We start from the raw sequence: 24,238 nt of genomic DNA, 5'->3' as shown, positions 1-24,238 counted from the left end.
TAGACTGTTTTTTGGGAGGACATGATGACTGGAAGAGCCTTCATCCACCCCTTTCCCCTTTATCCTAGATTTTCTGGAATAGATAACGCCTGAGAAACTTGGCAAATCTGAGGAGCTGACTTGTCACCTTTTCAAACTCTGACCCAGAAATGCCTTCTCATTTCAAATTTTCTAATTGAAATGCCTTCTCAATTAGAAACCATATGCCTACAGTTGCATCCGATGAAGTGAGCTGTAGCTCACGAGAGCTTATGCTCAAATAAATTTGTTAGTCTCTAAGGTGCCACAAGTACTCCTCTTTTTTTTTTCTTGCATATACCTGATGAAAATCTCATGGAATCCATGAATGTATCTGAATATAGGAAGCTGCAGTGGAAAGTTTTTATGCATTACTATCCTTACCTTTTGTTCTTGATGGTCACCATTCCTGCTAAGAAAGGCTCATGGAAAGGCTTTCTGATATGGAGTCAGTTATCTTTTAAAATTCATGAGCTATTGAAGGCCCCCTAAACCAGAGCTATTTGGCTTACAAATACCCCACAAGTGGGTCTGCAGAGTTCCTATGTTCCTTGAAGACAAGCTAGATCTTGCACAGATTAGAAGCTCTGACGACTGTGACAGATGAGCTTGTAAATTCTGCAAGACTAGTGAAGAACTGTGCCATCCATCAAGAGCTAACCAGCATTATCAGCAGATCACTTCAATAACTCAAAATATTCCACCTAATCTTATCATTGTGCACTAGTTCCCTTTGAGCACTATTGAATAAATCACATTTAGACTTTCTAAATAGATCAAGCTTTTAAAAAAAAACAAAAATACAAAAAACAACCCCTAACTTTACAAAATGTGAGGCCTTGTTTCTCCACTGCCTTGCACCGAATGTCAACATTTATGCCTGTGCAAAGTGGGTGTAATACACTACCTAATCAGAATGATAATGTTTTACATTCACTCTGCACAGGTCTAAATGACTACACAAGGTGCAAGGCAATGGCGAACCAGATCTTTGAGCCTTCTCCCAAACCTCCCTTGTCTGATTAACCTCATATATTATCATTACACCTGTTTATTGCATTACATGTCTTAAAACAAATAAGCTTTCTTAAAGTACATTTTACAGGGAAACATGTTTTCTTCTAATTCACTGCATCTTGAAAACTATTATAATATTTTTCACACTTGTGAACAGGAAAACACTGTAGACTTGTATTGTAAAAACCATAAGCGATGCTTCTTTACTTCCTTTTCTTTCTCTTGGCAGGTGATATTTGTATGGTAGTGACAACTACGCATGATTAAAAACACTATTTCAACTGCAAACATATTGTGCCTAATCCAGTCCTACCTTTCAGCCTTTGCAACCCCAATAAAGTAAGTCAGGGCAGAACTGACCCATTTTGTCTGCTATATGACCCATATTCCAGAGGATGTGGCAAGCAGTAAGTCACGGCATTGTTGTGGATAGCTCACTAAAGGGAAGAGTTCCAGGAAATGTGAGAATATACTTCTCTGTACCTTCATTATTCATGCCATTATGCCAAGCTCAAACATATTTTCCATAGGAGACAAACCCGGGGGATGGGGGGCGGGGGAGGGAACGACACACACACGACATTGGATTTAGGCAGTTTGTCTAACAAATTTCTATTAAAATTAAAAAAAAAGATTTTAATTATCTCCCACCCCCACAAAAAAAATGTTACAGAGGTAATAACTTAGAAGACACACCACTGGAGAATAAGAATAGTTGCACTTTGGCCTTTATTGTAACTATGCACACATGAAAAGTCACCCAGTACTTTAGACTCCCTCTTACAACTGGGCATAATTCTGAATATGCAGATAGAATGCAGCCTTAGGATCTGAGCCTGCCAGGAGTTCCATGCAGACAGCCTCTGGGCCCAGGCCTACCCTCACTGGTTTCAGTGGGGTTCTGCCCACCCAGAGTTCATTGAAGGGTCAGGTGTTTCGCTCTGAATGTCTTTGTTTTTAACCAGTTTATTAGATAGCTAGAACTAAGGTGTTAAAATAATGTTAACTTTTTTAATTCGTAAAAGTATGAAACTGAATTCTCCGATTGATAACGGAACAGCCATTGCACCACCATGTACTCTGGAAGTGGCAATGGGCACTTCTGCTGACACAGTGACAGCCTGCTCGACTTTCCTTTACATTATAACAGCACCTGTACTGACAGCGTAACAGCTTGGTGGAATGTTAGCATATGAGGAATTTCCAGTGTAAAACAAAGCAGAAATTGTCATGTATCAAAACTAGGAATTATAATGGTTCCATTTCACTTTTATCACATAGGAAGAGGAATTAATACTGACGCCTAGACATTGCAGTTTAGACAGGCTCAATCCTGCCAAGAGCTCTTTATGCACATGTGCCAGTGGAGCAGATGGACTTGCAGGCTAGGAACCCAAGTCTCTAACGAAAATAACATGGATTCCAAAGGGAGGGGTGTTTTCTCCCAGTACACAGCATGAGTCTGTTTTAACTAGAGTTGCATAAATATTAGGGTCTATCCCCAACCATGAGAATTAACATAACCATTTTAATTCAGCAGAGATTATCTCTGAACTATGGAGGTCTGGTTTCAAAACAAACTCTGTCCATTACTCAAAAAGAAAAGGAGTACTTGTGGCACCTTAGAGACTAACCAATTTATTTGAGCATAAGTTTTTTTGAGCTACAGCTCACCTCATCGGATGCATTCAGTGGAAAATACAGTGGGGAGATTTATATACACAGAGAACATGAAACAATGGGTGTTACCATACACACTGTAACCAGAGTGATCAGGTAAGGTGAACTATTACCAGCAAGGGGGGGGGGGACTTTTGTAGTGATAATCAAGGTGGGCCATTTCCAGCAGTTGACAAGTGGGGGGTGGGGGTGGGGAAGGAGGGGAACAAACATGGGGAAACAGTTTTACTTTGTGTAATGACCCATCCACTCCCAGTCTTTATTCAAGCCTAAATTAATTGTATCCAGTTTGCAAATTAACTTCAATTCAGCAGTCTCTCATTGGAGTCTGTTTTTGAAGTTTTTTTGTTGAGGAATTGCCACTTCTAGGTCTGTAAGAGAGTGACCAAAGAGACTGAAGTGTTCTGCGACTGGTTTTTGAATGTTATAATTCTTGACGTCTGATTTGTGTCCATTTATTCTTTTACGTAGAGACTGTCCAGTTTGGCCAATGTACATGGCAGAGGGGCAGATGACAAAGAAGATCATAGTATTGAAGATGTGGTTGAAGATAACACGGCTGCTACTCTGAAACCTATCATTATGCAAGGCACTGAATTTAGCCGTATGGAGTGGAAATCTATCAACTTCATGAAAAAACTCGTACAGATACAGACAGACATCATCTTCCTTTCCAAATGCAAACAGATGGACATCATACCAAAAGGACTGAAGGTAAAAAATCCATTACAATCTACATGCCACACAGACTATGCTGACAGCTTGTACCACACACTCTCAAAGAAACTGCGGAACCATCTGATCAACATCCTCTACAGCAAACTGGGAAAGATTAAGAATGAGCTCTCAAAACTGGATACTCTCATAAAAAGCCAGCCTTCCACACAAACTTCCTCGTGGCTGGACTTTACAAAAATGGGACAAGCAATTTACCAATGTGATATATGCCATCAAGTATTTGCAAACTGGACACCATTAACTTAGGCTTGAATAAAGACTGGGGGTGGATGTGTCATTACACAAAGTAAAACTATTTCCCCATGCTTATTTCCCCCCTTCCCCCCGCCCCGCACTGTTACTCTTATCTTCTTGTCAACTGTTGGAAATGGGCCATCCTGATTATCACTACAAAAGGTTTTTTTTTTTCTCCTGCTGATAATAGCTCACCTTAATTGATCACTCTCATTATAGTGTGTATGGCAACACCCATTTTTTCATGGCGGGTGTGTGTGTGTGATCTTCCTGAATTTTCCACTGCATGCATCCAATGAAATGGATTTTAGCCCACGAAAGCTTATGCTCAAATAAATTTGTTAGTCTCTAAGGTGCCACAAGTACTCCTTGTTCTTTTAGCTCTCTATATGTAGGTACTAGAGTTTGGTTTCCTCTTTTAGATTTTCATTGAGATAGCCGAGGAAGAGCTGCTGTTATGTTCCCAGCAGTGGCTATTTACATGCTGTGACAGAGCATGTTTCTCCATTTTACTATCGTTTTTGAGTAAGTGGAACATTGTCTTTATTTGAGGTGTGTATGTGTGTGGTTTTTGTTTTGCTTTCTTTACCCTGAAATATTTTTTCTAGTCCGTTGGACTTAATTCTAAATGAAGCTTATCTAATCTATAGTGAAGATAGGTCCTTCTCTTATTGTCTGAGCTACCTGGCCCTGTGTTGGGGATTTTGTACCCACTGTGCACAGCACAACTACAAAAAACCTCCATTATGCTGACTTTATATGCAATTCAAGGATGGAAGTCATCCGCCTGAAAACAGTGCATGTGTATATTGTTCAACTGGATACAAAGTGTGTCATTCACAGATGTATATCATCTGCCCCCCTCACTCCCAGCTACAGGAGATGAAGATAAAATCATGTGATTCTGTCTATGCTTTCATGTAGTTCTGCTAAAGAAACAGGTAATCTCATTAGTCTTGAAAACAAGGTGAATATTTCCTGTGTTCTGTCTGTTTGTCCATCTATTCAGGTGCCTACAACATGCTCATCACCATGGTATCTGAACATTCTAGTGCACAAACAATAATCAGCAGTTGTCAATTTTAATATTATTTCTTGACGCATAAAACTAATTTTGGCAGAGACTGTAAGATAATATAAATCAAAACACTGTGGGCCAGACTCTCAGTTGGTGTAAACAGGCTTAGCTCTGTCTGTAGTTGGGTAATAATATACTGTGTAAAAATAAGTAACATGAACTTGTGTATATTACTCCACACACATGGCATAACATTGGCACATCTTGCTGATATAAACCAAAAATCTCCTCACGTACAGTAACTAACAACCAGGCTGATTCATCTCAGATCAACATTCCCTAGACAACTTTTGGCACCCACTGTATCCAGCTAAACTACAATGTCAAAGTCCCCCGTCTTTCAGCAAAGAAGAATGATCTATACAATAGCTCTTTATTAGTCAGCTGCTTATCTCAAACTTTAACTGGAGCTGGTCTGCATTTATTTATATAGGGTGAAATCCTGTCTTGTAATGCTTGTGGGCATGAGTAGAGTGGTAACATGGGACTGGAGCCCCTGTAGGAATTCTGGCTGACTGGGAGTTTGTGTGCACACTCCAGAGCTGTAGCTTCACCCCTGTTGGCTTGAAAAGCGTGCCAAGTGGTTTTTGTTCTGTTGGCTTGTGGTGGGAGAAGTGATATGGCCCCATCTTCACTCCAGCACTGCGCAGGCAATTAGCTCCCACAGAATGCTAATGAGGAGTAGGAACTGGCTGGCTCTGCATGTGGGCACCCACCACCTCACACACCACACTTACACTTGCTCAGGGAGTAGCCCGGAGTCTTGCTTTTTTCCCTTCTTTGCATTATTTTATTTGAGCAACTTTTCTATAAAATTCAGTAATGGACAGATTTCAGAGTAGCAGCCGTGTTAGTCTGTATTCGCAAAAAGAAAAGGAGGACTTGTGGCACCTTAGAGACTAACAAATTTATTTGAGCATAAGCTTTCATGAGCTATAGCTCACTTCATCGGATGCATTCAGTGGAAAATATAGTGGGGAGATTTCTATACACAGAGAACATGAAACAATGGGTGTTACCATACACACTGTAATGAGAGTGCTCAGGTAAGGCGAGCTATTACCAGCAGGAGAGTGGGGGTGGGGGGACCTTTTGTAGTGATAATCAAGGTGGGCCATTTCCAGCAGTTGACAAGAACATCTGAGGAGAGCGGGGTGGGGGGTGGGGTGGGGAGGGAGTTGGGGAAGGGGAGGAATAAACATGGGGAAATAGTTTTACTTTGTGTAATGACACATCCACTCCCAGTCTCTATTCAAGCCTAAGTTAATGGGTTAATGGTGTCCAGTTTGCAAATTAATTCCAATTCAACAGTCTCTCGTTGGAGTCTGTTTCTGAAGTTTTTCTGTTGTAATATTGCGACTTTTAGGTCTGTAATCGAGTGACCAGGGAGATTGACGTGTTCTCCGACTGGTTTTTGAATGTTATAATTCTTGATGTCTGATTTGTGTCCATTTATTCTTTTAAGTAGAGACTGTCTGGTTTGGCCAATGTACATGATGGCATATATCACATTGGTAGACGTGCAGGTGAACGAGCCTCTGATAGTGTGGTTGATGTGATTAGGTCCTATGATAGTGTCCCCGAATAGATATGTGGACAGAATTTGCAACAGGCTTTGTTGCAAGGGTAGGCTCCTAAGTTTTTTTTTTGCTGTGTGGTTGTAGGTGAGTATTTGATTCAGGTTGGGGGGCTAATCTGTAGGTAAGGACTGGCCTGTCTCCAAAGATCTGTGAGAGTGAGGGATTGTCCTTCAGGATAGGTTGTAGATCCTTGATGATGCGCTGGAGAGGTTTTAGTTGGGGGCTGAAGGTGATGGCTATTGGCGTTCTGTTACTTTCTTTGTTGGGCCTGTCCTGTAGTAGGTAACTTCTGGGAACTCTTCTGGCTCTGTCAATCTGTTTCTTCACTTCAGCAGGTGGGTAGTGTAGTTGTAAGAATACTTGATAGAGATCTTGTAGGTGTTTGTCTCTGTCTGAGGGGATGGAGCAAATGCGGTTGTATCAGAGCTTGGCTGTAGACAATGGATCCTGTGGTGTGGTCTGGATGAAAGCTGGAGGCATGTAGGGAAGTATAGCAGTCAGTAGGTTTCCAGTATAGGGTGGTGTTTATGTGACCATTGCTTATTAGCACTGTAGTGTCCAGGAAGTGGATCTCTTGTGTGGACTGGTGGGATGGAAATTGTTGACATAATGGTGGAATTCCTCAAGGGCTTCTTTTCCATGGGTCCAGATGATGAAGATGTCATCAATGTAGCGCAAGTAGAGTAGGGGCGTTAGGGGGCGAGAGCTGAGTCAGCCATAAAAATGTTGGCATACTGTGGGGCCATGCGGGTACCCATAGGAGTGCCGCTGACTTGAAGTTATACATTGTTCCCAAATGTGAAATAGTTATGGGTGAGGATAAAGTCACAAAGTTCAGCCACCAAGTTTGCCGTGACATTATCGGGGATAGTGTTCCTGATGGCCTGTAGTCCATCTTTGAGTGGAATGTTGGTATAGAGGGCTTCTACATCCATAGTGGCTTCTACATCCATAGTATTTGTCATTCCACCACTGGTATCAGAATGGAAAAGAATTGATCTATTGCAGAATGGCCTAACTATCAGGGCAGATGGTATCAGAACACATTTTTCAATGACTGCCCTGCCAAGGTCAGAAAGTCATACAGCTTAAGGCTGGAAGGGTCTACAGATAATTTAGTCTGACCTCCTGTATCTCAAAGGCCACTAAACTCTACCCAGCCACCTTCACACCAAGTCTAAGGACCAGAATTAAACCACAGTATTACAGTTGTCAGGAGACTATTGCACGCCACAGACAGAGAACAGGAGGGACTGAGCAGTATCAGTTCACCAAAGGTCACAATATAGAAAGTATAGTGTTTTTAAAGAACGCCTCAGGTCCTGCCAACTCATATACAGATCATGGAAGGATTTAATTCCACTTTGGCATCCACAATGTTTTGAACAATGTCTCTTCATTTAGGTGAGGTGTCATATATACATATATGACATACACACACACATATATCAGACATGCAGTACAGTATACATGTATATATGTACAAGTATATGGCATATGGTGAAGTATCAGGAGAATTCAAATAAAAATGGTGAGATACATTGATCTATTTGAAAACAATCTTTTTATACGGTCAGGGCTTCCAGATAAAAGTGCCTGTTTCCCCTACAGCCACATACCACACAACAGAACCACTAACCCAGGAACCTATCCTTGCAACAAAGCCCGTTGCCAACTGTGCCCACATATCTATTCAGGGGACACCATCACAGGGCCTAATAACATCAGCCCACTATCAGAGGCTCGTTCACCTGCACATCCACCAATGTGATATATGCCATCATGTGCCAGCAATGCCCCTCTGCCATGTACACTGGTCAAACTGGACAGTCTCTACGTAAAAGAACAAATGGACACAAATCAGATGTCAAGAATTATAACCTTCATAAACCAGTCAGAGAACACTTCAATCTCTCTGGTCACGCGATTACAGACATGAAAGTTGCGATATTACAACAAAAAAAACTTCAAATCCAGACTCCAGCGAGAGACTGCTGAATTGGAATTCATTTGCAAATTGGATACTATTAACTTAGGCTTGAATAGAGACTGGGAGTGGCTAAGTCATTATGCAAGGTAACCTATTTCCCCTTGTTTTTTCCTACCCCTCCCCCCCCCCCAGACGTTCTTGTTAAACCCTGGATTTGTGCTGGAAATGGCCCACCTTGATTATCATACACATTGTAGGGAGAGTGATCACTTTAGATAAGCTATTACCAGCAGGAGAGTGGGGTGAGAGGAGGTATTTTTTTATGCTTTGTGTGTATAAAAAGATCTTCTACACTTTCCACAGTATGCATCCGATGAAGTGAGCTGTAGCTCACGAAAGCTTATGCTCAAATAAATTGGTTAGTCTCTAAGGTGTCACAAGTACTCCTTTTCTTTTTGCGAATACAGACTAACACGGCTGTTACTCTGAAACATTTCTAGGATACAACAGGAGAGTCCAGCTAGGGCTTCTCTATGTGAGGGTGGATTAAAAAAAGAAGAGTTAAGATCAAATTAAATTTGTTTTCTCTGCCCCTCCCTTAAATAATCTCTATCCCCAGATGAAGAGTGGCAGAATTACTTCCTTCTCTGCAGAATTTTGTGTTTGCAAGTGTTGAATTTATTTTAAGAGCTTCCATAAAGACAATACTTTAGACATGCTTGTCAGCTATTTCTGAAATCTCTTTGATGAGGAAAGCAGCTCTGTAAAATGGCATCATGCAGTTCCATGGTTATTGTCCCAATCATTTTCATACCCAATTTATTCATTTTAAAAATAAATATATGGGCTTTCTATCTATCAGCCCTTATTTTCATTCTATGTTCTGAAAGTCAAGGTATGTGCTTTTCTACTGTGCTCTACGAACCCCCTGCTGGAGTGGCTGGGGAAGGACATGCACAGTGGCCTTCTACAACAGTGAGGACATCATGCTCAGGCATGAGACAAGGAAATAAACTCACTATACACAGAGTACTGTCAAATACAAAAACAGAAAACTAACAAACAGGGAGGGGAGAAAAAGAAAAATCATCCCCCAATAATCTTTCAGTTTTATTCATCTTAGATATGTGTGTTGTGATGGGGCAAGGCCAGATGGCTATAGAAAAGTAGTGGGAGATAGATAATATTAGCTCCAGGCTAAACAAATCCCTGGTACCAGGATAAGTGAAATGGCAGCTGCTCCAGGTCAATTAAGACACCTGCGGGCAATTAAGGACTTTCCAGAAGGCAGGGAGAATGCTAGGCTGATTGGGACACCTGAAGCCAATCAGGGGCTGGCTGAAACTAGTCAAAAGCCTCCCAGTTAGTCAGGTGGGTGTGCAGGTCAAGAGCTGTGGGAGGAAGTTGTGCTGTTGGAGAGACTGAGTAGTACACACCATATCAGGCACAAGGAAGGAGGCCCTGAGGTAAGGATGAAGTGGAGCTTGAGGAAGTGAGGGCTGCTGTGGGGGAAGTAGCCCAGGGAATTGTACATGTCATGTTTCTAAAAGGTCAGCTATCATAGCTGATACTATTAGGGTCCCTGGGCTGAAGCCCGCAGTAGAGGGTGGGCCAGGGCTTCCCCTTCGCCCCCTGATTAATCACTGAGACTGGGAGACAACAGAGACTGTGCAAGGAAGGATAACTTCTCCTCACCTCCCTCGCTGGCTTATGATGAAAATGGCTCAGTAGACTGTGACCCTTGTCTCTAGAGAGAGAACGGTTACATGGAGGGTCACAGTGAGCCTCTGAGGCTAGCAAAATCCGTCAGGAAACGTAGGACCCATGGAGGCAAGGACAGAGCTTTGTCACTGTATGTAAAACAGTAGGAAAAACCTTTTAGAGAAAATGTCATTATTAAGATCACATTGTCCTTTAATATTTTTGGAATAATAAATTGATTTTTCTGCAGACTTTATTCCTATTGCTATGATTAAAATCTCTTGTGCATTCCCTTCCCTCACAGCAGTAGGGTATCTGAGGTCTGTTTCAACACATTAGACCTGCACAAAATGACTATTGCAACCACATTCCACAAATGCTTTCTCCCCCTTCAGCCTAGCATACATGTGTGCACGTCTGCTACAAGAGACACAGGAAATGACCGGTCTCTTATTTTTCTCTCAGTATCACAATCAAGGTTTTTCCTCTTTTTTACTACAATAAAGAACAAAGAACTTCTAGTACCACCCCCTTCAGGACTCATATGAAAGTGGCAGTGTGTGAGGGAAAAAACTGTTACCTACCTTCTCGTAATTGTTCTTCGAGATGTGTTCATGTCCATTCCAAGTAGGTGTGTGTGCCCGCCACATGCACAGTCGTTGGAAGGTTTTCCCCCTAGCATCTAAGCAGTACCCGTTGGATGGGCTGTGGAGACGCCTGGAGTCGCACCTTCATGGTAGTCTATATAGGGCCTTGGCGACTGCTGCCTCTTCAGTTCCTTCTTGCCAAATACCCTGACAGAGGGGAAGGAGGGTGGGTCTCGGAATGGACATGAGCAACACATCTCTAAGAACAACAATTACGAGAAGGTAGGTAACCGTTTTTTCTTCTTAGAGTGCTTGCTCATGTTGATTCCAAGTAGGTGACTGCGATGTTCCCCTCTGGTGATCTGCTAGGTCACTCCAATCCTTGACTCTGGGAGCCAGCCTTACCCTGCTCTGCTATAAGAACCCCCCACTCCTGGGCTGTTCATGCACAGCCTCTGGCATGTAAGCCGCTCCTTGGATTGTGCAACCAAATGACACTATCCAATATCTCCAGTCCCAGACACAACCCTAGCAGCCTCTGTCTTCCAGTGCCAAGTTACGCCCGCTGGACGCTGCAAGCTTATATGAATTCACCAATTTAACAAAGAAACTCATATGTACAAGGCTTGTTAACTCAAGGGGAGCCTCTAACACACTTCAAACCAAACACACTGCTTCAGGTAGAACAAACAGACAGATTTTAAGTGATTGTAAGTCCACCCATAACAAGTCAGATTTGGTCAAATGAAATAAAATCAAATTGTATTCTATGCTGATCTTAACACTTTCAATGCCCTTACAAACTTAGATGCTTCTCACCACAGGCTGGCTGGTTGTCCTCCAGCCAGGCTCTCCCCTTTGATCAGCGCTTCAGTTGCTTGGTGTGGTGTCCGTAGGAGTAGGTGGAAGACAGAGGAAGAGCATGGTAAACGTCTCTCCCTTTTATCATGTCCTTTCTTCCCTCTTGGCTTTGCCCCCATCCCCTTCAGAGTCAGGTGAGTATTACCTCATCGCAGTCCCATACTGACCAAAGGAAGGGGGATGACTCACTCGAGCAGATCCTTTTGTTGCTGTGAAGCTGGGCTGGGTTTGTCTCATACTTGCCCTGATGAGGTGTGAACTGCCTCTCTGCTCTTGGAGAGTTTTTGCCTGGGCTTATTTTAAGCCATGAGGATACATTTTCAGCCTCATAACTATATACATGAAATTATAACCTATAACACTACTGTAACGATTACTGTAACATCACTATAACAATGCTCAGTGCATCATGAGCCTTCAGGAGATACCGAACAGGACAAACTTTGCGTAGGATACCACCCAATCATTTTACAAGGATGAACATGGGGATGCTGGGTGTTCCCCCGAGGTACAGAGCATCACAGTGACTCCCAAACACCTCCTAGGAGGAGGGGTCAGAGCTCAGCGGGTCGCCGACTGCAGCACCGCTCTACCAAATGCGGCATCATCTCTGGCCTGCTGTGTAATGGCGTAGTGCGATGTAAAGGTGTGGATCAACGACCAGGTCGCTGCCCTGCAGATGTCTTCAATACGGATTTGTGCCAGGAATGCCGCTGAGGATGCCTGTGCCCTTGTGGAGTGTGCCATCAGCGCGGGGGTAGGTATCTTTGCTAAGTCATAACATGCCCAGATCCAGGACATGATCCGAGAAGAGATCCTGTGGGATGAAACTGGAACAGATGCTACCATCCAAAATATGGCCTGGCCATATATGTGAAGAACACCACCATCACAGATTTTGATGTCCCCTCCCCACACTGAAAAGGAAGCCACCTACACTCCTGCCATCAGAATAGGGGAAGTGCACATCACCAATGTGTATAAAGCCTGTAATTCAAAATGGCTGAAGCCAGCACTCCCAAGAGCACCAATCCCAGCCCGATATGTTGGTGACTTTAACAGTACCACACTATGTGGGGCTATGAAGTTAATGAAGCAGACTGTGAAGACCTCACAAACTGGATGTCTGCGGAATATCTGCAACTGGTCTTTGATCCCAAACGGCAATCAACTTTCCACACTTCTTGCTGGCAACGCAATGCAATTACAACTCATTTACATCCTGCAAATTACTTCCCAACTTCTAAGCTCAGTACCAATGTGGACACTATATCCATTTGTTTTTAACTGGCCATCAGGAAGTTTAGACTTGAAATTTGATGAAGGTTTCTAACCATCAGAGGAGTAAAGTTCTGGAATAGCCTTCCAAGGGGAGCAGTGGAGGCAAAAGACATATCTGGCTTCAAGACTAAGCTTGATAAGTTTATGGAGGGGATGGTATGATGGGATAACCTAATTTTAGCAATTAATTGATCTTTGACTATTAGCAGTAAATATGCCCAATGGCCTGTGATGGGACACTAGATAGGGTGGGATCCGAGTTACTATAGAGAATTCTTTCCTGGGTGTCTGGTTGGTGAGTCTTGCCCACATGCTCAGGGTTTAGCCGATCGCCATATTTGGGGTCCGGAAGGAATTTTCCTCCAGGGCAGATTGGCAGAGGCCCTGGTGGGTTTTCGCCTTCCTCTGCAGCATGGGGCATGGGTCACTTGCTGGAGGATTCTCTGCACCTTGAAGTCTTTAAACCACGACTTGAGGACTTCAATAACTTAGACATAGGTCAGGGGTTTGTTACAGGAGTGGGTGGGTGAGATTCTGTAGCCTGCGTTGTGCAGGAAGTCAGACTAGACTATCATAATGGTCCCTTCTGACTTTAAAGTCTAGGATTCTATGATTAACACAAGTCTATCACCACCCACATCGGTATAGAAATCCCCATGATTCTGTTTAAACAAATCCCCTGGTGGAACCTGACCAGAGCTGATTGGGATTGCTAAAGGGAAGCTGTAGAAAAAGTGATCTGAATTCCCACACCAGAATGTCATCACCAGTTGTTGGCCTCCTTACAGCTGCCACCAAGAACAGTATCCCTTGGGGGTTCTGGGAAGAATACACTGCTGGACAAAAGAGACCCATGACCTGAACTAGCAGTACAACCAGTTGGGCAGCCCACAGGTGAAGGCCCTGTTAGAGTCTCTAGACTCAGCCAGATGCCAGCAGTGGATCGAGTGCAGAGGAAATTTAAGACCGGCGCAGCCTCTGTAGACTTGTCATTGACCTACAATACAATCTGGATTAAAGGCCTTATCAGGGTTCCCTCCCCACTCTGAACTCTGGGGTACAGATGTGGGGACCCGCATGAAAGACCCCCTAAGCTTATTTCTAGCAGCTTAGGTTAAACACTTCCCCAAGGCACAAATCCTTCCCTGTTCTTGGATGAGTACTGCTGTCACCACCAAGTGAGTTAGACAAAGATGCAGGAAAAGGACAAATTGGAATTCCTGTTTTCCCCAAAATATTCCCCCAAGTCCCTTCACCCCCTTCCCTGGGGAGGCTTGAGAATAATCTACCAACCAGATAGGTAAACAAAGTGAGCACAGACAAGACCCTTGGGTTTTTAGGACTCTAAAAACCGAATCAGATTCTTAAACAGAACTTTATAATAAAGAGAAAAAAAAGTAAAAGAAACACCTCTGTAAAATCAGGATGGAAGGTAATTTTACAGGGTAATAAGATTTAAAACATAGAGGATTCTGCTCTAGGCAAAACTTCAAAGTTACAAAAAACAGGGATAAACCTCCCTCTTAGCACAGGGAAAATTCACAAACTAAAACAAAAGCTAATCTAACGCCTTTCCTTCCTATTACTTACAATTTGTAATCTTAGATGCTTAGTTCAGGTATGGCTTTAGGAAATGTATTTTCCCTGCCCTGGTTCCTCACTGACTCGGAGAGGACACAAAAACCCCAAAACTAAAACCTCTCCCCACAGATTTGAAAGTATCTTCTCCCGTTATTGGTCCTTTTGGTCAGGTGCCAACCAGGTTATCTGAGCTGCTTAACCCTTTACAGGTAAAGGAGGGATTTTATGCTACCCTTAGCTGTATGTTTATGACAGGCCTGATGCTGAAACTTGCAAGGATTATCCCCTGCTGCAAAACACTATGCCTGCTATGGATGATGCTGAGCAATAGGCGGCTACATGTCCACTTTGACAGCAAAGATAGTTTTCTCTGGTTCCTCAACAATGGACTGCCACAAGGCTCGGTACTTGTGCTGATGCTTTTCAATGTTTACTCAAATGACATGCCTCCAACGAAGTCACAGGAATTTGCATATGCAGCTGACCTTGCCCTTGCAACAAGCAGCCACCATTAGCGACACTGAGTCCAACTTGAACAGGGACCTAAACACCATGGAGCAATATTTCCAGAAATGGAGGCTCAAGCCAAATCCTCACAAAACAAGTCACTGCATTCCATCTTGATAACAGGAATGCTAAGCGCATCTTGAAAGTAACCTTCTGCGGCAACAGTGTACAACATGACCCCACTATGACACATCTCGGAGTGAAGCTGGATCACACGTTAACCTTCCGTGACCATCTGAAGAAAGTAGCTGCCAAGATGAAGACAAGGGTTAACCTGGTCCAGAAATTGACAAGCACAAGCTGGGGAGCACCAGTGTTACAGACATCAGTGGTGGCCCTTCTGTACTCTGTAGCTGAGTACTGTGCATCAGTATGGACCAAAAGTAGCCATACTGGACTGGTTGATGTCCAACTAAAAGCTGCAATGCATTGCTGCAACCCTCAAATTGACTATAACACCTTGCTTGCCAGTGCTGTGGCACGTTGCTCCCCCATCCATTCACCACGATGTTGCAACCCTTTGGGAATTCCAGAAGATCGTGGAAAATGAACATCTTCCCATCCATCAGGACCTTAACAACATCCCTCTCATATCAAGGCTCTGTCAAATTTCTCTACTTAGACTGTAGAGCAACAACTATAATTTTACATTTAGATAGTTGAGCCAATACCATCTGGAGTAGTAGAGTGTGTTGCTGTGATGCCTTCTTCGTATTTATGAATCAAGCATTGAGTTGTTCCAGGGTCTGTTCTGGGTGACCACAGTCGCACATGGAGAGTCTTTAATTTTCCATTTGTGCAGCAAGAATCCGCATCTGCCATGATTTGCGTGGATGCAGTTTAGGGTTGCCCATAGCTTCATGGGAGATCAAAGCCAGGGATCTTCTGCGTTGGGTCTTTCACAGGATGTTTATTTGAGACTGGTAAACGCCATTTGGCTTTCCAAGCTTCATCAGAGTTGAAGTTGCATTGTTGAAGGTTAAATGTATGGACCCAAAAGGGCTTACACAACTTCAGTCACAACTAATAGTGGTGAGGCCTGTTAATGCACTCTGATCAGCCTCCAGAAGTAGAGGAGTTCTTTTACAGTGGATCAATACTGCTTACACTTTGCCTGAAAAAGTAATCCTTTTCAACTGGCCTGCCTGATCAGATGAGATGGAACAAAGTATGCTGGGATCTGTAGTTTCTGCAGGGCACAAGTTTGTATTAAGACAGTAATTGTCAACTCCAAATATCATGAGTGAAGCCCACCCAAAACTACAAATGACTTAAAAATTAATGAGTTTTTTTTTTAAAAAGTTAAATTTTGGGGTTTTTGTTTTGCACCTTTCGGTCACATTGGGTATGTCTACACAGCCTGTGTCAACAGACTTGCATCAGTGGGGCTAGCGCACTAAAATAGCTGTGTAAGAATAGCTGCCATGAGCTGTATAGACATACCTGCTTGTATTACGTTTTCAAGCTTTTCTCCACAACCACGAGGACTAGAAACTTTTTTTTTAAAGCAGAGATTCTCTCCTAATCACATGTATTCAAGACCTGGGGCTTTAACACAAACAACAAATATCACAATATTCAGGATAAAAAAATCATGAGGGAGGGCAATGCTATAAAGATGAGATGGAAATAAGCCACACCATAGAAATGAGTCAGCTACACTTTGGTTACCCCAATGAATAGTAATGCCAAAATTCTTCAGAAGGATTAAGAGCCAAATTTTTGCATGGACCTAATTGCAATGTCCTATTTTTTCATTCCCGCCCCCCCACCCCCAGTTAGGCTTTATGATAGAAATCAGAGATGGGGGGGGGGACACAACAATGTTATCATGTAGCCCAGTGGTTCTCAACCTGGGGTATGTGTACTCTGGGGGTACGCAGAGGTCTTCCAGGGGGTACTCAACTCATCTAGATTGGTGTTTCTCAACCTCGGGGATGTGACCCCTCCCAGGGGGGTCACAGGATAGGTTTAGGGGGGTTGTGCAGGGCCAGTGTTAGGGGGTGGCAAGCAGGGCAATTCTCCATGGGCCCCATGCTACAAGGGGCCCTGTGAAGCTAAATTATGTACTTCAGCTCCAGGGAGCAGGGCTTGGGCTTCAGACAAGGCTCACAAGTGAAAAACAGGCTCAAGTATCACACTAAGTACAATATTTATATCTAATTGATTTATAATTCTATGGTAAAAATGAAAAAGTAAGCAATTTTTTAGTAATAGTGTGCTGTGACACTTTTGTATTTTTATGTCTGATTTTGTAAGCAAGTATTTTTAAGTGAGGTGAAACTTGGGGTACACAAGACAAATCAGACTCCTGAAAAGGGTAGAGTAGTCTAGGAAGGTTAAGAACCAGATTCTAGCCCACATCTCTGCCAGTGCTGTAATATCACATGTTTTGCATTGTGATGTTGGTTAGACAAGTTCAGTGAGTGACATTTTTAGTAAAACTTGGTGTATTTACGATTATTTTTTATGATATAGTTTGTGGAGAATTTTTAAGTACCTGATTATCTGTATGCAGAGTCACCCACCCTTCCAGGATATTTAAAGGGAACTCCAAAGATATATACACCTATTAATAGTAGTAACAAACATAATTTTATTAGAAGTTGTTCCTTTTCCCTATTTGTTTTCTTCTGAGGAAAAAAAATATAGACTCTCTAACAATGGAAAGAGAACAGATGCTGTAACTGGTATAGTTCTGCTTGTTATCTGAGTTACAATTTTTTTTCCTAAGAGAGACAAGGTGGGTGAGGTAATATCTTTTATTGGATCAACTTCTGTTGGTGATAGAGACAAGCTTTTGAGCCACACAGAGCTCTTCTTCAGGTCTGGGAAAGTTACTCCCCCAGTGTCACAGTGAAACACAAGGTGGAACAGATTGTTTAGCATAAGTAGTTAGCAGGCCATTCTACCTTGAATGGTCCCTTACAATATGTGCTAACACCAACAGAAGTTGGCCCAATAAAAGAGATTACTTCACCCAACTTGTCTGTCTAATATCCTGGGACTGACATAGCATACAGTGTAATTGTAGCCATTTCACCCCCCACATCACATACAAAATAAGAAAATTAACAGACCACTTCATCTTCACTGTTAATTTTGCTGTATTCATGGATTTTTCAAATCAGAGTGTTATCTAACAGTGAAAAAAGTTACAGCAAGGTGGGCCCATCTCTAGTATCTAAGATGCACTCTGGTGTTTAAATGCCATAATACAAAAAACTAAAGGAAACAATAAGCTGTTGCTCAGAGCTGCCACCTCCTGTCCATATTCCCTACTCACATATCCTGGCCAATTTCTAGTCAGCACCAGCCAAAATGTTCCCTGTCCCGCTCCATCTCCAGAATTAACTGCACACAGGAAGCATATTCCCACAAAAATAATCAGACACAAATATTCAGATGGCAACAATAAGGATGAAATAAGAAAGATGTGAAGTTAAACAGTTTACAATATATTTCTCTTACCAACAGTTATATTTCCATGAATATCCCAGGAAATTAGATCCAATTAATATACAGAAAGAGCAGATTTACTTCTCAAGAAACACTGTGGATTTTGTGTCAAAAGAAAGATCATTTTTATTATGCAGATTAGTTAGTCCCAAAATAATTATACATTTCAGATATCTGAAGCACAGTGCAGAATTTATAAAATATTAATTAAAAGGAAAACCTGAAGAAAAATTTCTCTGGAGATTTTTACCAACTTTTGTTATAAGTAGCACCTAATATTACTATAACTGAAAAGTTAGAGAAATGGCTTTTGCTATTTTTTCCACTTTGTGTATTTGACCACCCTCTGCTTTTCACAGCCCCTTGTGCACAGCCATTCCCCTGCATATAGTCAGTTAGACCAAGATGCTATATACATTTGTTCATGTGTGTAAATTTACTCTCATGAGTAGTCCTACTCAAGTCAGAGTGAAGTTATGCATGTGTGTGTGTTTGCAGAATAAGAGCCTTAATTTCCTCCTTGCAAGGAGGAAACTGAAAAACCCTCATAAAAATGTTTTTAAAAAATCAGGACATAATGTAATGGATGATCTACTCTAAACTGGATTTTGTAAAAAAAAAAAAAATAAATATATTCAAATAAAAAAAATGCAAGCTGTCAATGTCCTTTTAGATATGATCATTTTATAGGAACTTCTCAAAACACTTCACATCTGTAAACAAATGTCTTTTACAGAAAAATACATTTTAGCCACATCTGGATTTGCACTGTAAATAACAAGTAGCTAAATGGTTAGAATTTCACCAAGAGACCCAAAGACATTAATTTGGTGTTCCATGATTACTCGGCAGATGGTAGCACAAATAGTCAGTATATTGATTCATAAAGTTCAAACATTAAACTGCCACAGTGAATTACCATTTTAATTAAAGAAGATCAATCCCTTTAGATTAAACCATGGAAGCCAAAATACAGGGTAGCATGTATACATGATTTGTAAGCAGAAGACTTCTGTCACTAAGGGCTTGATCTCGCTCCAATGAAGTCAATGGAAATTTTGTCATTGACTTCAAAAGAAGTAGGATAAAGTCCTAATGTAATTAGTATTTCATTTAGTATTTCATTTCTCTGAACTCTAGGGTACAGATGTGGGGACCTGCATGAAAACCCCCCCAAGCTTATTCTTACCAGCTTAGGTTAAAAACTTCCCCAAGGTACAAACTTTGCCTTGTCCTTGAACTGTATGCTGCCACCACCAAACGTGTTAAACAAAGAACAGGGAAAGAGCCCACTTGGAGATGTCTTCCCCCAAAATATCCCCCCAAGCCCTACACCCCCTTTCCTGGTTAAGCCTTGATAAAAATCCTCACCAATTTGTACAGGTGAACACAGACCTAAACCCTTGGATCTTAAGAACAATGAAAAATCAATCGTTTCTTAAAAGAAGAATTTTAATTAAAGAAAAGGTAAACGAATCACCTCTGTAAACTCAGGATGGTAAATACCTTATAGGGTAATCAGATTCAAAACATAGAGAATCCCTCTAGGAAAAAACCTTAAGTTACAAAAAGACACAAAAACAGGAATACACATTCCACCCAGCGCAGCTTATTTTACCAGCCATTAAACAAAAGGAAATCTAACGCATTTCTAGCTCAATTACTTGCTAACAGAAGTTCTGAGACTGCATTCCTGATCTGTTCCCAGCAGAAGCATCACACAGACAGACAAACCCTTTCTTTCCCCCGCTCCAGCTTTGGAAGTATCTTGTCTCCTCATTGGTCATTTTGGTCAGGTGCCACCGAGGTTATCTTAGCTTCTTAACCCTTTACAGGTGAAAGGGTTTTACCTCTGATCAGGAGGGATTTTATAGCACTGTATACAGAAAGGTGGTAACCCTTCCCTTTATTTTTATGACAATATTTACTAGAGCTAGGCAAGATTCAAGAGACAAATCGGTCTTGGTTAAAACTTTTGGACAAAATCCTACAGACCTTACTTAGGGCTGGCCTATACACAGTGTGTGTATTTGTTTTTACAGTACTGATCAGAAATAAGCTATGCTGGTATAACTGTGTTCACCCTAGAGGATTGCACCAATTTAATTACATTGGTTTTTAATATAATTAAATCAGTGTAAAAACTGCATGTAGACAAATGCTTAAACAAAACTCCCACTGGACTAGGTGGATGAGGAGTCTGATTCAATATGGTAATACCTAATGGTTTCCAATTTCAACAGGAGATTTGCCTGAGAAAGGCCTGCTAGAACAGACATTATTAATCAGTTGTTACCCTAATGGGCAGAAAGTAATTGCTGGAATTTCTGCTTAACAGAATTTTGTATTTAAAACATTTATGAATAAGTGAATCATTAACCACCTAAAAAGTGAATATTCTAAATATTAAAGAAAAGTGTGTTTAGAGGAATACATCTGCTAGCTGGCAAAGACATTACACATTAATTCATATCAAATTCAAACATGCAAAGTGTCTGAATTTTCTACTAATGTAGACATTTATAATTTTTAAATAAAAAAATTCTGTTACTTTATACCTGGCATAACTGTTAGCGGATAGAAAAGGGGTGGGTGGAAAGAATGCTTTCCCTTCAGGATATACACATAACTTCCATGCTCATTTTGCCTTCTAGGTAATACTTATGTTTAAACACATGTAAGCTCTGTTTGAAACTACTACAACTGGTACCAGTTCATTTTATTTTTGGCGTATATTACTCCAAACTCAAACTAACAATCTCTTAAAATAAGTGGTTCCTATATTCCATGTCAATAGCAAGCATAACATGTTCAGGAATCTGTTTTTAAGCACTTCAAGTGTCATCAAAATGCTGGTGTTTAATTTGTGGCATACAATATGCAGCCTATGAAAGGTCTAATGTGTGTCTATAGACAGTAATTCTCCTTAAACAAGATTCCCTGTAAAATTTTTGTCGTCTTATATTTCCTTGGAAATACAAACACATATCTATATCAGCTTGTAATGTGAGGTTCCTGGAATTGTTTAGCACTCTTTCCAAGATAAGAACACATGCCAAGAGGCTCTCGTTACTTCAAGTAAGTGACACATCCCTTTTTGCTGGGCCACCATTTCCCTCTTATAACTCTCAACTTCGGTATGCTTTCGGCTTTACTGAGTCATAGTATCATCCAAAGGTTAGTAGGGGGAACTCCAAGAGCAGCATACGCTAATTCTCTCTTGAAGAGTGAATGCATTATTTCTGTTGTGCCTTGGCCGTCTGAACAAAATAAATAAATAAAAATATCTTACTGCAGTTTTCTGGAAAAGATAGTTTAATCGTCAATAAAAGATGAACTATGATTGATAAGATTTCATGTTTCATTATATAACAGCTCTCATTTTAGTTACAAGGGGCACAACCTGCCCAGGCTTGGAAAGGTCACATGAAGCCTCCCAAAGACAACAGAACCAGAAGAGTTCTACTGTGCAAAGAAATTAGGGACCTGCCGTGTAGCCCCTCAAAAAGGAGGCAGACCCCACATATAGAGGGATCCACCAGCAAAAACTCATGTGTAGGTGCTTATAACCCTTCTGCAACCTATTCCCAGGTTGAGGGAGGAGACAGGATTCTATCCTTCCCAAACTCCTCCACACAGCCTATCAGCTCTACTTTCTTGAATCAACCTGTTCTGAACTCCCTGTCCATATCTTCATCTTCTCTTGTTCTGATTCTTGTCACTCCCACTTTCCAGACTCCAATATGCACGTCTGTCTTCTCCCATGTACACAAATACATAACTTATCTCAGCCTTAAAACCTTCCAATAGTTCCACTATCCCCAACCCTTCTCTGTGCATGGTGTGGACTCCATGTGGTACATGCAGCATGTCCTCAACCAGTAGAACCATACCAATTCTACTGTCAGGGGCCCTCTGCACTTACAATGGCAGAATTTTTCCTTGATTGTCTTCACTAAAATTTATACCAGCTCTTGTATCACTTCTCTCTGTGAAGAGTTTTGGGATGCTAGTCAGCATACAATTATCATTTCACCACAATATCCTTGCTGCTGCTGATAGAAACTTTTATCCTCTAACATCACATCCATTTATGTATGTATGCAAGCCAGTTCGATTCTTAATTACCTCTAACTCCAGTACTTACCACATTTTTCATACAGAATAATCAAATCATTAAAATTACTATTTAAGGTATTGTGTCCTCTGAAATTTTTTCTAAATGTTCCAACAAATTTTTTTTGAAGAAAATAAGGGATATTCTCAAAATCAGAGATCTTATAACAATGTGTTTTCTCCTGAATCAGAGTATTTCACAGTTATATTTTTAGTGAGGTAAAGTGTTTACAAAAAAATTAATTTTAAAGTCATTCTTACATGCTCAAAAGTGAAGCAGGGTAGCAGAACGAATGAAGATGTTAAATGCAATGTTTACTCCTCTCAGTGGACTTCACAGTAACAAGTGTAAATTGATTTCAAAAACCAAAACCCCTCTTTTTGATTTGAGGAGAGAATGTAGTTCTGTTACGAGGACTCAATTATCAGTGAATCATGTTAAAGTGTTGTTCTTTATATGGTGTGGATGAATTTGAAACCTCCATTCATATTTGAAAGAATCTGCTGCTGTTATCTGGAGATGAAGGTTGGTCTTATGATTAAGCCACAGGACTGGGAGTCAGATTATTCAGATTCTATTCCTGGCTCTGCTGCAGACTTCCCCTATGACTGTAGTCACTTAGGACTACATTTTCAAAAGTGGTATCTTATTTTGGGTACCTCAATTTTTCATTGCCAAGCTTTAGACATCTAGGACCTCATTTTCAGAGGTTATGAATACCCAGATGTCCCACTGACTTCAGCTGGCGTTATGGGTGCTTAATCCCCCTTCAAATCAGACCTTAGGATGCTTCATTCTCCACTCCTGCGAACTCATGTAGTTTACCCCTGTAAAATGTGAGTGTAAAATGCTACCAATGGCAAAAGTGAATGGAGAAATCTAATTTCGTAGCATTTCCCACCCACTTTGCACAGGTCTAAATAACTACACAGTGTGCAAGGCAGTGGAGAGTCCACTCCAGAATGCCTGAGGGCTAGAAAAGAAAGTTTTCCCCACCTGTAACAGGGCATAGCAGGACCCCCTTTGCTCCTGCCTCTACTCCAAAAACCACTAAGAGACCTTCTGGCTCTGCAATCACTGGTGCAGTTTATTTACAGCATAAAATCCCACCACCTTCTCACCATATACAACGGGGGGGTGGGGTTTCCAGCTGAAGGACTTCCCAGCCTCTACAGCTATGAGAGACAAGCTTCCACTCTCTGGCTTCCCCCTTTCCTTCCCTTGAGGCTTTTATGCAGCCCCAGGCTAACCACCTGGCAGCTATTTCCCCTTTGCCAATCAGGCACAAGTTTCTCTAGCCAGCTCCAATTTCTCTCCCTTAATGGGAGCTGGCCTGACAGAGGGCTGAGCTGGACTCAGCAGTTCGTGTCCAGCACCCTGTTACACCACCCCACAAATAAATGTTAAAGATGTTCCCCCCTCCACATAAAAATATATATTTTATTAGATGTCAAAGTCTCTATCTCTAGAATCATAGGGCTGGATCTACAAAAGAACATTGCAATTTCCACAGAAAGGTTTTGTGTAGTTAAGCTCCTTCCAGCATCATCCAACCAGAATTAGTGTAACTGAGAAAGAAAAATGAGTTAGCTTTAGAATTCTGATCAAAGTCCTTCCCTTTATTTTTCTCATAATAGTCATAAGTAATTTCTTTACAAAGAAAACACATTCATCTACAATAAAAATGGCATTCTGCAATCAAACATGAAACCAAATTGGCAAAATACAAGAGAGATATACCCCAATTTTACAATAGTCTCACAAGATATTCAGAACTTTAGCAAAATCAGGATTTCATAACTTTTGGTTTCAACACAATTTTTGGGCTACGAACAAGTGGTTGTTAATGTGGTGATTTAGATTTTTGAC

General features: G+C 41.4%; 1 pseudogene across 1 annotated transcript in view; it reads right to left on the bottom strand.

Moving 5' to 3' along the window:
- LOC311518899 (N(4)-(Beta-N-acetylglucosaminyl)-L-asparaginase-like) overlaps positions 1-24,238 on the bottom strand; it is a 33,478-nt pseudogene that overhangs the window by 5,228 nt on the left and 4,012 nt on the right. The gene's annotated exons all lie outside the window — the stretch shown is intronic.

Source organism: Lepidochelys olivacea, assembly GCF_965140295.1.
Source record: "Lepidochelys olivacea isolate rLepOli2 genome assembly, chromosome: 3".
In the NCBI taxonomy this organism is placed as follows: domain Eukaryota; kingdom Metazoa; phylum Chordata; order Testudines; family Cheloniidae; genus Lepidochelys; species Lepidochelys olivacea.
This window is presented reverse-complemented; position numbering and strand designations above follow the sequence as displayed.